Below are 14561 nucleotides of genomic sequence, written 5' to 3' on the forward strand. Positions count from 1 at the left end.
CAGTGCAAGTGTTGTTGGTTTAATGGCTGGCCTGCAGGTCTGGGAGAATCACAGAATGGTTGAGGTGGGAAGGAACCTCTGGATGTCATCTTGTCCAGCCGGGCCCCGTGCTCAGGCAGGGCTACCCAGAACCAGTTGCCCAGGACTGTGTCTGCTGGTCTCCCTGGCTGTGATTGTAACTGCAAGGAAAGTTAAAAGGCTCAGTTAGGCAGCACAGGCCCTGTCAGTAAATCATTGTGCAGTTCAGGCTGTTTTTTCCCCCAGATTGTACTCCATAGAGAATCAGACAGACTGTGCTGAGCTGGTCCCATCTGCACCCAACCTGGACAGCAGCTTTATCTTGCCTTGTAAAACTGCAGAGCTCTGTGACAAAAGAGTTAATCTCTGCCTTTGTTTCTCTTCCTCTCTCTCTTCTCTCTTGCAGCCGACTGAAAGGCAAGATGAGAGCAGATCCATCAGTGTCAGCTGCTTTCAGCATATCAGCACTTTTGGGGGGTTTATTGGAGACTAGTCCATCAGCAGTGCTTCCAAACTGCAACCACACTGCAAACATGCCCCTCCTCCTGCACGGCAGCCTGGGGACACAATGCCGGGACCCGGTGCCGCTGGCCAGGGGCTGGGTGATAAATGACTGTGAGAGGCATCTCCATGGCTAGCAAAGTCCAGAGGGTAGGCCAGAGCCAAGCTCCTGGGGAGGCACCAATGAAACCATATTAATTTCTGGGCGTGCGTCCATGTGTGTCTGTGTGTCTGTACTGTCTGAAATAATACACTTGACACAAACACACATGCTTCACTTCCAACACACAGAGTAACATGGGAGAGGGGTGAAAGGGAGAAAGCAATGTGATTGACAGGTTAATGAAGCAGTTCATAATAGCAATGGATATTATAACCTTAGAAACAGCTTGTAAATACCCAGTTGCTTTACATGTATAAACATACTCCCATGCTCAGGACTGTGTATATACATTTGCCTATTTATGAAATATATATGCATATCTAAAAGGTGCAGGAATGTGAAATCAGTGCTCTGAAGCGAAACCAAAGAATAAATAGGAGCTGGATAAAATTAAGCTTCATTAGCCTAGCAGCCATATATATCCCCTGCCTTTTATTTTACTCTTAGGGCTGGAAGTCTTCCAAAGCAGTGGAGGGACTTAGAAGCACACATCTGACTGACTTGCCCTCCTAAGCCCTCTTGGTACTCTTGAAAACTCCACCCATGTGGGGTTGTTTAATTGCTGATGTTTGTTTTTCTTTTTTTTTTTTGGTTAACTTGAGGATTTTTGTTTTTGTTTGTTTGTTTATTTGCTTTTGTTGTTGATGGTGGTTTTTTGTTTGGTTGTTTTTTTTTTTCTTTTCATGTGTTTTTAATCCCAGGGTCTTGGAAAGAGCAGCCTCAGCCCGTCCTGGAGGGCTGGGAAGTTGTGTTAGCATGAGGAGAGTGCTTTGAACCCATATCTAATCCAGGGTTTTGACTAATTCCTTATCACTTTGGTATGTCACCCTTTGAAAAGCTGTATCTATCTTTTACTAGGAAGATAATTGGATGTCTTTGTTTGCTTCTGTACTGTATATATCTGTGAGAATTTCCCAGTGTATTCTGGACTGGGGCAATGACTTACACAACAATACTTTCCCTCTTTTGTAGGACTTACTAGCAAATATAAATAGTGACATACTGAGCTCCTGTGGATGGACAACAACCCCAGGAGCTGAAAAAACAAGGTCAGCATGACCGAGGACCTTTACTTCTTCATTCCATGACTCTGCTTTTACTTGCAAGCCTCAATTTTGCAGTAAGATAATTCCTCTGGGTTCTTCTCCTAGCTCTTCTTAGAGAAAAATAGGAGATTAGAAGATTTCTTCTCATACATACAAAGGAGTGTTAAATTTGCCTGTTCCCAGTCGAAGCCAAGCACGATTTTTAAGTATCATGGCTGTGGATGAAAAAATTCAAAGAACCAAGTGTACTGGGAAGCGTCAGAGCCACAGTGTTGATAGAACCCAAACCTGCACAATGGAAAGTTTATTTTATCGCCTTGAAGTTTGGCTCAGACTTGAACTCTTGTGAAAATCCTCAGCAAATTCCCCTCTAAGACTATACAGCTATGTTCCTGGCCTCAGGTCTTCTGGAAAGAGCTTTGGCAGATATTTTCTTCCCTGATGGGAATTCCAAGATAAAAGCACTTAAGAGGTGGGATGTGTGCAGAGACTGCATGGTGTGAGGCACCGTGCAAGGGTCATAGATACACATGCATATCATGGGCAATGTGCAAATAATCACGCCTGCAAGTCTCTAGCCATACATGCTTATGCTCTTGCTACAGCAGCGAGGGATCATTTTGTTATAAGGCAACTCACACTGTCTTGGTCTCTCTTGACAAGAGTTCTTGATGATCTGGTGATCTGAGTTTACAGGCAAAACAGTCAGGCCAAGTATTTCTGTGTTAATCTTACAGCTGTGGAACAGAGGTAACTTGTCCCTGAACACATGAAGAGCTGAAGTCAAAGATGGGAATGGGACTCAGATGTCCAGCATGGTAAGCTCATTCTTTCTGTTTCTGTCTAGACTGGTCAATTATGCTATAGCAACACTGGCTGAATATTTGCACAGAAGTAAAGAGCTGTGTATTATAGTTTTTAGGAATATCATAACTCTGTAACTGGGAATCCTCTGGGTTTGGGTGCAGTTTGAACCACTGTCTTAAGAATACTGTTCTGCCTAGCATCCTCTGTCCTTCTTTAAGCTCCCTTTTCCTCTGTTCCCTGGAATTAGGGTCTGTAGTTGCTCTACACAGGCACTTTTAACCTTTAACTGTAAAACAGAGGAGAACAAGTAGACTTATGCCAGGATGGGAGGAGAATTTTGATCTGCAGCCTGAAGAATTAGTGTCCTTGCATCAGGGACTTTCCCTTAATTCTCCACTGAGGAGGACTGTCAGGTTTGAGCAGACTGATACTGTTTGTGCAGTTTTCTCCCCTGCCCCAGAGACCAGAGCTGTGGGGTGGGTGTTGGTGGGCAGCTAACTTCAGGTGGGAGCAATAGGTTAGGGTGTGGGAGGTGGCAAGGTCTCCCTGTCTTTGGTGGGGAGGAGGAGCAGGCTGTGCATGATAGTTCAGATGTCTTCTACCATCCAGGCCAGCCAGCCGGATCTGTGAGGCCTTCCCAAACAGCACAGCAAGCTCAGCTTTGCTGCTGTCAGCACTGCTGAGAGCAGAAGCTGGGGATGGGTGAATCAAAATATCCGGTTTGCATGGATATTGGCTGGAAGCGTTCCACCATATCCATGTGGCTGCCTTTGCGTGATATTCATGCTCGTCAGAAAATTAATTATTCCATTCACCGGGCTCTGTGAGCCAGGAGGATTACCTCTCAATACCTGGGGTTCCTCATGGGGGTGGGAGGTGTGTGTGTGTGTGTGTGAGCTTGTCTGTCTGCATGCCTGCTTATCCACAAGGTATATTGTGAACATGGATGTGTACAGACAGCAAGAGATTGTACAAGACTATAGATACAGGGAAGGAGTTGCACAAGTAATGCAGAAATAAGGAAGATGCTTTGCTCTGTGTGTCTGTGAGAGAGAGTGCCCTTGGGAATGCTGAGGGGCTTTGTCTGCATGCCAGAAAGAAAGGTATTTTCTTCCAGGTAGGTGAGCTGTGTACAGGAAGCAGAGGGTGCAGGGCCTGGAAGGGTGGCAATGCGTTCCTTATCTTTGCCTTTATGTGTGTGAGGGGTATATGCACAGCCAGGCTTTTTAGATCTACCTTCAGAAAGGTTTACGTACGTTTAATACAAGCTTAAATTTGCCCATGGTTTCCTGTGTACTTGTGCTTACAAAAGGAAAAAAGCTCATGTGTATACAATGAGTATTGAAAAACTGCATATGTGGTGGAAAAACTGGTGTCAGGTGGCATCACATTAGTACCTGTGATTTTGGATACATTAAATTTTGACTATGGTCCTCCTAAATACAGCTCCAGTTCTTGTCTTCCTGTTAGTACAGCTGATCAATCCCATGTACATCAGGGGTAACTTACATCAGGAAGTAAGCAGAATCAGGTCTTGTGATATTTGAAAACAAAAGCTTTGCACCTCAGTTTGGAAGCTTTCCTGTGATCCTCTAAGTTACGGGATGTTTTATCCCATATGTGCATGGGGTGGGGTTTTCCAACTACAGCAGCAAGGCGAGATCTTTTCTGGAAAGGAAAACTGCTTTATTACGGCTTGGCTCTGAGACTGCCCTGATTGGCTCTGCTAGGCAGCACAGTGCGGAATTTCAAGCTTGGGGTGTTCTCAGAAATTTGTGTTATTAATTGAAAGCTTATTAATGGCAAACACAGGATGACATTTTACATGGTTTAGTTATGTTCTGTGAGTCGTATGTACAACGCAGCCTCAGCCACAAGGCAAGGAATCTCCTGCCGTAACTGATAACAGAGAAGCAATAACAGCTCTGTTCCCACTAACTGGTCCTGGGGCGACAGGGACAGCCCTTGCAAGTGTCTGATCATCTCCTCTCTGGTGGTCACTCATCCTGGGATTAAGGGAAGTCTCAGAGGAAGGCAGACTTACTCACTGAGGTAATAAGCATTTTGGTTTGTTACCAGCTGGCTTGAGAACTTTGGCCTCTCTGAATCTCTGCAATCACCCTTAAAAATAAAAAGACCTTGAAGTGATGGAACTGCCGACATCACACTGAAAGTCAGGAGCCCCGTGTCTAGAGCAGGATATGTGATGTTGCTCTATATAATTAAACTTTGTTGTGCTGAGCTGTGGCTGGGTTCTCTATAGTAATGCTTGAGTCCCCTTCTGTCATGTTTGAGATGTGGGTCAAGTCTGCATCTGATTTATAAGGTAATGGGGAAAGCATATGTTTTTGGAATAAAACTGAATATTTTTTCTAATATCCTGCAAGAAAAGTCAGTTTCTTCTGCCCAGCTTCATAGATGGTCAGTGCTATATATCATATAATCGTAGAATATCCTGAGTTGGAAGGGACCTACAAGGATCATCAAAGTCCAGCTCCTGGCCCTGCACAGGTCAGTCTCCAGAATCCCACCACGTGCCTAAGAGCATTATCCAAACGCTTCTTGAACTCTGCCAGGCTTGGGGCCATGACCACTTCCCTGTGGAGCCTGTTCCAGTGCCCAACCACCCTCTGGGTGAAGTACGTTTTCTTAATACCTAACTTAAATCTTCCCTGACACAACTTCACAAGCCAAGTGACCTCAACCACTCCTCATATGGCTTCTCCTCAAGGCCCTTCACCATCTTTATAGCCCTCCTTTGTGCTATATAAAAATCAAAATGAGATTCCTGTTGAAACAAGAAGATAACAAATGTCTTAGATTCTTAACATATTTTTAAACAAAGTGGCATTGCCCAGTCATTGTGTGGACATGGCTGTGGTGTCCACCTAGTCCATGAAGGGTACACCTTTTTAAAGTAGATTTCTGAAGACCATCATCCAGAGTTGTGTTTATCTTTCTCACAGCTATAGGCACGGGCAAAGCAGGCATACTGCTAGGAGAGGCACTCCTGCAAGCCACATCCATGGATCTGCAGCTGCTTTTGTCTGGGAAGAAACCAAGTTTGTACAAAACCTGCAAATATCTCCATCAATCCTCTTGGCCCTGTCCTCCCCACTGCTATATGTGAATCTCCTCCTGTCTGACAGAACTCCCTGGGTCTTTCCCAGGCATGCTAAGAGTAGTTAAATTCAGTGTTGTCAGAGGTGGTGCTTGCTGATGTTGCTGAGGTTCCTCAGGGAAGCACTTACTCATCATAAGCTCTGCCACTCTGCAGCTGTCAGCTTCATCAATGGCTGGAGCTGGGTACAAAGTCCTCTCTGCACTGCTGAGAGCTGTTCAGGGGAATGTGGACAGCAGAACATCTCTGCATTCCCTTTTCCAGCAGCAGAATTATTTCCTGAAAGGCATCATAGGCACTGGGAGGAGATTATAGGCCAAGTGCTTAAACTCTTCCACCCTGGTTTAGCAAGAGCCCCACAGCTGTAGATTGTCTGATGCCAGCAAATAAACCAGATGGACGACATGGATGGAAACAGGCCAAGCTGGGATGGAAAGCACAGAGTGCCCTCCTGTCTTAATGGGCTTCTGGAAGATGAAGTAGCACAAGCTGAAAAGAGCCTTCAGCTGAAAAGCCCCCTGTGTTGAAGTAATGGGAAACTGGACCTATTTTTTTTTTTTTGTGGGGCTTCAGCTGTGGCTTGTTGGGATCTCCCCTAATACTATAGGAAGAGTGGTAGTGTCCTAGGTGCCTGCAGGAAGGTGGGGTGTTTCCAGTCTTCATTGGAGAGAAGAATCTAGATCTACAACTGTAGAGAGCAGTGGGCTTGGGAAGAAAAATCCAGCAGTCATAGTGAGAGGTGTCACAGATCGTATGCATGCTAGAGGGTGTCACTGGAGTTGCCTGTTCTGGTTAGCAGGAAGATGAAGCCCACCCAGTCTGCAAAGGACAGTGATGGGTCAGTGCTTCTGAGCAACATATGCTGCTTTTGCAAGGGGCCAGACCCTGTTGTTCTTCCAGCACTTCATGTCTGTTATTTGTTATCTGAGTGATGGCAAGGCCTACCACTCAGATCAAACATTCACCGTGCTAGGTGCTTTATATACAAGTCTAATGTCCAAAAAGAGCTTTCTCCCGTGATTAACAGAACATCATTTTATGGATAGGCTTTCATGAAAGGCTGTGAGAAAACCACAAAGCTTCACTTCACCACCTGTCCAGGGTCCCCAGACTCTGGCTTTCTTCAAAACCTGAGATAAGGCAACCTACCTTTGTCTACGCATATCTGTTGACCATTTAGGCACCCAAGCTTGGTGCCACCAAATAACAAGTGATCTGAATGACTCATGGATCCCTTGAGTTTGAAGGCTACGGAAAATATCCCAGGACTTTGAAGACTCGCTTGGAATCATACATGGAGTCCATTATCAGTGCTGAGAACCTGACTTGGTCTTAGTCTTATGCCTTAGGCTCATGACTGGTTTTCCTCCCAAAAGGCTAGTTGAGATGTGTCAAAAGGTGGCAGCAAGTATGTTCATCAATAGAGTATGCCTACAGCCCACTTTGGGGTACTTTGGGTTTAGGGTATTCCAGCTTTACTAGGAGATCACTCTCTTACCACCAGGAAACAATCTGCTGGAGCCTTTCTCCAATAAAGGCTTGAACCTCAGTTCAGTGCCTCTTCAAGCCAGGCCAATCAGCTTGCAAGTCTGTTTTGGAAGAGACTACTGAACACACCCCTTAGTGTGCTGGAAAATCGCCCCTGCTGGTAACAGGTACTGTCCAGACAGATTACACTGTGTTTATGGGGTTCACTGTGGAGGGGTGGATACAGGATACGTTTGCCAGGCTGTTTATGGCTGTGAGGGAGCGTGCACTTTCTAGGTGTGATCCTTGCCTCTGCCATTTTTCCTTCTTCCTCTGTTCTGCCATCCCTGAAACAGCCTGGATTGGTTATAGCCCACATGTTACAGTGGCCAACCTGCAAAGAGAGAGCCAGAAAAGTTAATGTGGAGTTCTGGTCTACTCCCAGGATGCATTTGGGCTGCAGCCCATAATGATATGTATAATTGCAAAGGCCTGCCAAAAAAAGCAGGCTGGATTTAATTGAGTCAACACACTGCTATTAATAATAAAATGGCAGAGACTTTGCTATTAATCACTTGTGCTGGCTTTATCACAGGCAGTCTCGGCTATCTGGCTACCAAACAAGACCTTTAAAAAAAAATGGTGCAGTGGAAAAAACTTACTAGTGGGAATACACCTGCTAACAAAATAAACCTTGTAAACAAAATGTTCCTTGCAGAAGAATGTTCTTTCTGAAGGGGCAGCTTATTCGGGAGGCAAATGGGATTATGTCAAATGCCTGTGTCCTGCAGCAAAGTCCTCCTTTTATAGGAATAGATCACTGGAGGATGCACTTGGCAAATGGTGCATCTTTGTAGAAGGGTATACTTGATAAAGGACTTTGAATTGAGTGGGCATTCAGGGAGAAATGAATCCTCCAAAGAGAAAGGTAATTTTTACAGGAGTACAGCACAGCCCAGAGAGGAATGCATCTGTTCCTAGTAAATGGAAAACACCATATCTGATGAGTTACTGAACAAAAATGGAAATGCAAACTAAATAGCATTCCTGACACCTAAATTGCAGACCTCCTTATGGAGGTCTGGATAAACTGTGGTATGTCGAGTTGGATGGCTGGATGTGCAGCTCTGTACCCCAAAGTGGATGCTGCCAGCACTGCATGCAGCATCACTGAAGGGGTAGGATCTGGTCTTCTGAGGAGTCACCAAGGCCCAGAAGTGCCCTCTTTCCTATGACCTGACTCGGTGATGCCATGAGGTGGAGGAAAGACTTGAATGGGGCTCGAGCTCTTGCAGGTATGCACCATATTTGCTTTCATGCCCAAGTTCCCTGTGGTCCTCCTGATGAAGTCCAGTGCCTGAGGCTGGTATTGTTTCCTCATGGTAGTGCAGTGCATTTTTGAAGTCCCTCCTTGCTGAGGTTGTTATCATAGCAAACATGGTAATCACAATCTTCACTTTTGTTTCTGAGTAGAGCAGCTTGTGATGACTGTCTGGGAAGGCACCTTGTGGAAAAAAGTTCTGAAACCCAGGAGGAAGGGAAGAGGCTTGAAAACCTTGCGTCTGAGCAGGGACAAGGATGTGTCTGTTGGCAAAGGGTATACAGCAGGTAGGTAAACAAACAACACAGATTAAATCTGTGATAGAACGTTATGTTGCTTTTAGTCTAAGAGGTTGGAAGGTTTAAAACTCTTCTAGCAGACAGCTGGAAGGGGAGAACCCCCTGACTTCCACATCTGAGAATCCAAAGGAATGTATCTTTTCTTCTCTTGCAAGTTTTCCTGCAAGAAGAGATACATTTTCTGTACACCAATGCAAAAATCTGTGTGCATCATGCACCAAATAGTCAAGCAACATAAATGATTTAACAGGCTAAAAGGCCTCTTTCTGCTATGAATTATCAAGGTCCATAAATGAATGCAAATGTTATCTCTCAGAAGGAAAGAGAAAAAAGAAAAGAGAGAAAGCAACAAAAAAAAAATCAGAAAAAAATTATCCACTTCCTGCTGTTTTCCTTTCCTCCCCATACAGTGAGTGTCTTATCCTCAGAGAAATTCACTTCATTGTTAGAAATAGCCGAAATTGGCTTGCAACTAGTAAAGATGCCAAGAATTTGCACCTTGCTCTGTGACCTAAAGCAAAAATGACATGAACATTGACAAATTTGACAAGGAAATTTGTGCAAAAAACAACTTCTATTTGGCTAGCCAAGCAGCAAATATGTCGGATGATATGCTTTATTAAGCAATCCATTTTTCAGCAATAGCTGCACCATCTGCAAAGGTTAGTGTGCATCAGGCTTTCCACAGAATTTCATCTGCGTCTGCAGCTAGGTGCAACACACGACCACATTTTTCATGTACATACAATTTTGGATGCAAATAGAATACTTGATGAAAGAGGTGACCTTCCGGACTGACTTCCCCATGCAGTAAAGTCACAGGCACAGAAGCAGCTGAGAGAAACATATCTCTGCCTGGAGGGAGGCAGGGAGTAGAAGAGAGGAAGGAGGAGGAAAATGAGACATAAAAAGAGGAGGAAACTTCAAGAAAAAGTGTTTCCCAAAAAAACGGCTTGGCCCATCACATAGCAGAGACTCTGCACTTGTACCAGTCAAAGTGGAATGGAAACTGCTGTGTTAGGTAGCTGCAGTTTTCTTCTGGGTGGTATCCATCTCTCCATCTTACAGTTTTTCTCTTGTTTTCTTGTGTAGTTCACGCTACTACACTTTCTACACTTCCTTGTCTTCCATTGTTCCCTCTCATGGTTTGCATTCCAGACTTGTCATCTCTTAGGGATGGGACATTTACCTTCTTACTACTACAGCCCCTGCCTAGGGCTGCTGGATATCCTTCTGAACATCCTTGGCTGTACAGGATGCATTTTCTAAATCCAAGGAAGGGATGCATTGCTTTCAAGCATTGATGGGACATATCTGTTTTCTGCCTTTTTTATTTTTTTTTTAAGTCACGATGGTCTTATCTGTGTATTTTCCTACATTGTTTTGTAGTGGATAGATGTGGTCCTTTCATGTCCTATCTGTCCTACATTAGGTGAAGTCAACTCTTCCCTAGTCCCAGTCCTCTTTCCCAAGTGTATGCTGTACACATGGCTCCCTACGCCTCATTGATGGTTGCTGGTTATAAATTCATGTTCTCAATCCCTACTCCACTTAGCTGAAGTTGGATGCCATCCCAGTGCCTTGCAACTGTCCCTGGTCCAGTGGAAAGTTTAATCTGCCAGTTCCTGCCATGTTGTCCTATGGGGAGAGTTCAGTTCAGTGCAGCTCCACGCTGCACAGAGAGAGAAGCTCATTAGCAGGACATGGTAGTGTCTGATGACACTGTGGTCCAAGAAGGCCTCATTAGGCACAAAATGTTTTCTGTAGCTCTCTGAGATTTCCTACTAACTTAAGGAATTCAGACATAGCTACTGTGGGGGCATAGAGGAAATGGGGGACAGAGATGCTCTCTCCAAGGACCATCTCCCATCTGTGTCTTTTGGAGGAACAGACATTGGACGAAGCCTTTGACTCCTTTTCTGAAGCTTTGATCCTTGCTGCAGAGATGCAGATGGCACTGACTGGGCCTGGCAGGCACACTCTTCCCTGGTTAGCAGCTAAGCAGTGTTAAGTGATGAATGTTAAACTTAACAAGGGGTCTTACAGATTTACGTAAGGATTTTACTGCCTGCCAGGTATAAATGATGGAACAGCTTTGATCTTTAGGGGGATCAGTACTGGAAGTGATTTAAACTAAAGTTAATAAAACTGCTTAAAACTGTACTCTGTAGTCCCACAGGCTGAAGGAGCCCTTGGCCACTTGACTGCTCTAAGTAAAAATTGTTCACATTTATGAGGGAGACCAAATCCCAGTGGTGTTAACTGTGTTTCCAGCTGAATAATAAATGGTATCTTGCAGGAGTCCTGCAGGTCCTTCCCTGTGTGCACTGCAGGTCCCACAGCCTGCTGGAGCCACCAAGCTGTAATCCACAGATACAAAAAAAATGGTAGACTCTTGGTAGTTCTGTGGGCTTTTCTCATTCTCTCTCCACTTTGTAATCCCTAAAACATGTCTAATCCTTTTGCCATTTTGTAACATGTCACAAGCTTCCACTGGTGATTTTTTAAATATTATCATCAAGCAGAATTCTTGTTGTGTTTTATCTTTGGAATTTGCTGGCCAGCAGTGACAAGTACATGCTGTAAACATTAACATTTCATTGGCTTTGTGGTAAGCTTTGCCACCAATGACCTTTAGAAACTGGGCATCACACTACAGTTTTTACTAATGGTCCTGTAATGTCTACTTCCACCGCAATGCATCTTAAGAAAGTTCCTCACAAGGGTGAAAATTATCCTTTTCAATGGACAGTCCATTTTCTGTCTCCCAGGAATCTCAGTTACCTCCTCTGCTATAATCATGGGTATTTCCACTGGGGATTTCTGTGATGTCCCAGGATGAAACAGTGTGAGCTGCAGTGGGCGGGGTGCTCAGATGCTGGTGCAAGCAGCAGTTGCGTAATCTGCACTGATTCAGATGAAGAAGTGGCTCTTTTGTAACTATTAGAGGAGTTGATGGGATTTACTGGCAGCCCTGCATCAGCCCAGCTCATTAGGTTTACAAGTTACAAGAGAACAAATTCCATCCGTTAATTGTTCGCAGCTATGAGGCAAACAGGCCTTCCCTGCATGCCAGGGGGTCATACTGTCAACTGGAGTCACCAAGCTGTCCCTCCACAGACACACAAGTCATCCTGCTATTGCTACAGGGTTTTTTAATTCTCCTGCCATTTCCTAGAAACTCTTTATCAACTACCAGAATGCCTTCTGTCTGCTTGGTAACAAAACAAGTAGCCTTTCATGGCCCTCTCTAGAAATCGGTGATTGGCAGCCACTGAAATTGAATTAGCAGTAACTCACCACTGGTAGAAAAAAATACTTTTTTTGTTTTTATTTCAGCCCAGTGCACTGTTAGTGATGGAACTCTGCAGTACAATGATTTGATGAGGCCATGATCTTGGAAAGATACAAAAAGAGATGGGCTGTTTCAGGCGAATCATGAAGAAATCCTGAAATATAAAGGTACAGTCAAGTCTGGGATGGGATTTGCTCTGTAGGGGAGCCAGCTGGAAGCTACCAGTGCTTGGGAGGAAGTTGCATGAAAATCTTGTTACTTTTACCTTGTTATATAATTACCTCTTGCAGAGTGGGTTTTTTTTTCTGAATTACAGTCACTGTTGGAGACAGGTTATGTGCTTAGAGAGACCACTGGCTGGATAGCCTGTTATTTCCTGCATTCTTACTTCCACGGATCCTCTAATAGCCCTGCTGCCTGGCTTTGTCCTGCTATTGTGTCTCACTGTGAGGATGGTCTGTCTGAGATTGTCGGGGGATTTCTGCAGGCAGTTTCTAGTGGTATTTTCTGAGCCCCCTGATATGCTCCTCACACTACTGTAGCATTTTCTTAATTCCCTGGGGGCTGAGGGTCATCTCTCACTTTACATAGGATAAATTGATAATGACACAATGAAATCAGTCATGATGAAATAGCTCCAATTTTATTACAATGAAAGGGGATTTTGGATCTGTGTTTCTGTTGTGTTGTGTCTGGAGCTGTGCTTACACCACAGTGGCTTTTTGCCAGAGATTTCCAATTTTGAGGTCTCCTGTCCCATCCCATCAACTTGTAGCTAGATTTAGCAAACTGTTTTCCAAGGTTTTCCGTGTGTTTCCAGAGAAGTTTTTCCTGTTACATCTTGTAGCAGCCTGTCTGTTCACTGTGGCTAGATTTTTGTGGGGCCACAACTGTTGCGTTAGAGAATGAGGGAAGTGATAGATCATCTAGTGAAGACTAGATGGTCTGCCATGGCTGGAATTTGCTCCTCACCCACCTGTCAAAGCAAGAGGAGAAGTAGTTTGGGAGGCATCACTAGTTTATGGCTGTTTACTTGTGGTTGCTATTTCTCTCTTTTGTTGTACTACTGCATTGGACTAAGGACTAGTTTCGAGTAGCTTTCTTACTCCCCTGAAAAAAATGCTATATGTCCCTTGAAGTCTGGGGAAATCTGGCACATTGTACCCTGAGAGTCCTTTGAACCTGACCCTCTGCTCTCAGCTCATTTCTGCTGCCTGGTATCTTGCCTGTGCTGCAGTGTGGATTAGAACACTGAAGTATTCAGACAGGATAAATCAATGGGTGTCTGCTGATTTACACCACTGGAAGGTTGGGCCCAAGTCAGATAGAGAGCAGAGAACCCTCCAACAGAATCTCTTTAAGTGAAACCACAGGCAGGTATTTCAGCCCAGTTAGCTGGGCATTCAGTTATGGCTTTTGCTACAGAGTAAAACCAGTTTTTCCAAAGGACATCGGTAGCAATCTCTTAAAAAAGGAGTTGTGGCCCCTCCCCAGTGACCTTTCCTTGTCAAATGCTACATGCTGTGATGTTCCTACACAATAGAGAACACTCTGCTCTCTGTGTACTTGGCAAAGGAAGAAATGGCTTTTTTAATCTCATTGCATGAATTATTGGCAAAACGTTTGAAGTGACTCCAAGATTCCTCTCTGACTGACTTGCATTTTCTCAGGAGATTTGTGTAGTTTGGGAGTTTGGAACCTGTAACTGAATAACTTGGAGAAAGCATTTGCTACATTTTGAAAGGATGCTGTGTCCTTGCAGAAAAAACACTTCATCTGCTGCATCAATGTCCCTTCGCAGAGGACAAACCTTCCTGGGTGTGACGTGCTGTGTCCCCCCAGAGGACACCTACCCCTTCTGCTGCCCCTCCTGGTCCTCAGCACAGGTATTGCCTGAGGCAGTGCTTCCCATGGACACTGCCCTCAGCATTGCCCTCAGCCAGCCATGGGTGCAGGAGCAGAGCTCTGCCCTGCCAGGCCTTGGACAAACATAAGCGTGTGCCAGCGCTTGCCCTGAATAATCTATAGAGACCGGGCATGGAAACACAGGCAGCAGCGTGGAGTATCAAGGAAGTGCCAGAACTGGGATTAAGACCTGTGCTCCTGTTGCTGCAGTCTTGTCAGCCCTGAGGTACAGGGAGGGACAGCTCACACTGGTAGCCAGCCCTTTTTTCTTTGTGTACTGCTTCCCTGGACTCACTAATGTGGCTCTGCCATGGACCAGGTATTGCTCCAGGAATCCAGTGCAGACCACATCCATCCTTTTTGCTGGAGCATCCCTCTGACTTCCTGCTGACCATGGTGAGCAAAGGCTTGTCACATCACAGGGATGGCCACCTCCCCTCCTTCAGTGCTAGGCTTCTTTTTGCAAGATCAAAGTGGAGGGAGTGTGCCAGAACCTGCCAAACTGCTGCTGGGGAGACTGACAGGGACTGACAGAGCCTGAAACTGTCTGGCAGATTGTTTGTTTAATGGGGGAAAATGTTTTCCTGACACTGTAGAGCACTTTGAATCACAAACTAT

The 14561-nt window shown here is 44.9% G+C and overlaps 1 long non-coding RNA gene across 1 annotated transcript; it reads left to right on the forward strand.

Moving 5' to 3' along the window:
* The first annotated feature begins 1671 nt into the window (after positions 1-1671).
* LOC108639011 lies at positions 1672-12199 on the forward strand. The gene is made up of 4 exons (XR_001920199.1): positions 1672-1731; positions 2466-2546; positions 8597-8731; positions 12083-12199. It is a non-coding gene; the product is annotated as an uncharacterized LOC108639011 (long non-coding RNA).
* The last annotated feature ends 2362 nt before the right edge of the window (positions 12200-14561 follow it).

This window comes from Manacus vitellinus, unplaced genomic scaffold (genome assembly GCF_001715985.3).
Source record: "Manacus vitellinus isolate BGI_N305 unplaced genomic scaffold, ASM171598v3 scaffold_15_pilon, whole genome shotgun sequence".
Lineage (NCBI taxonomy): Eukaryota > Metazoa > Chordata > Aves > Passeriformes > Pipridae > Manacus > Manacus vitellinus.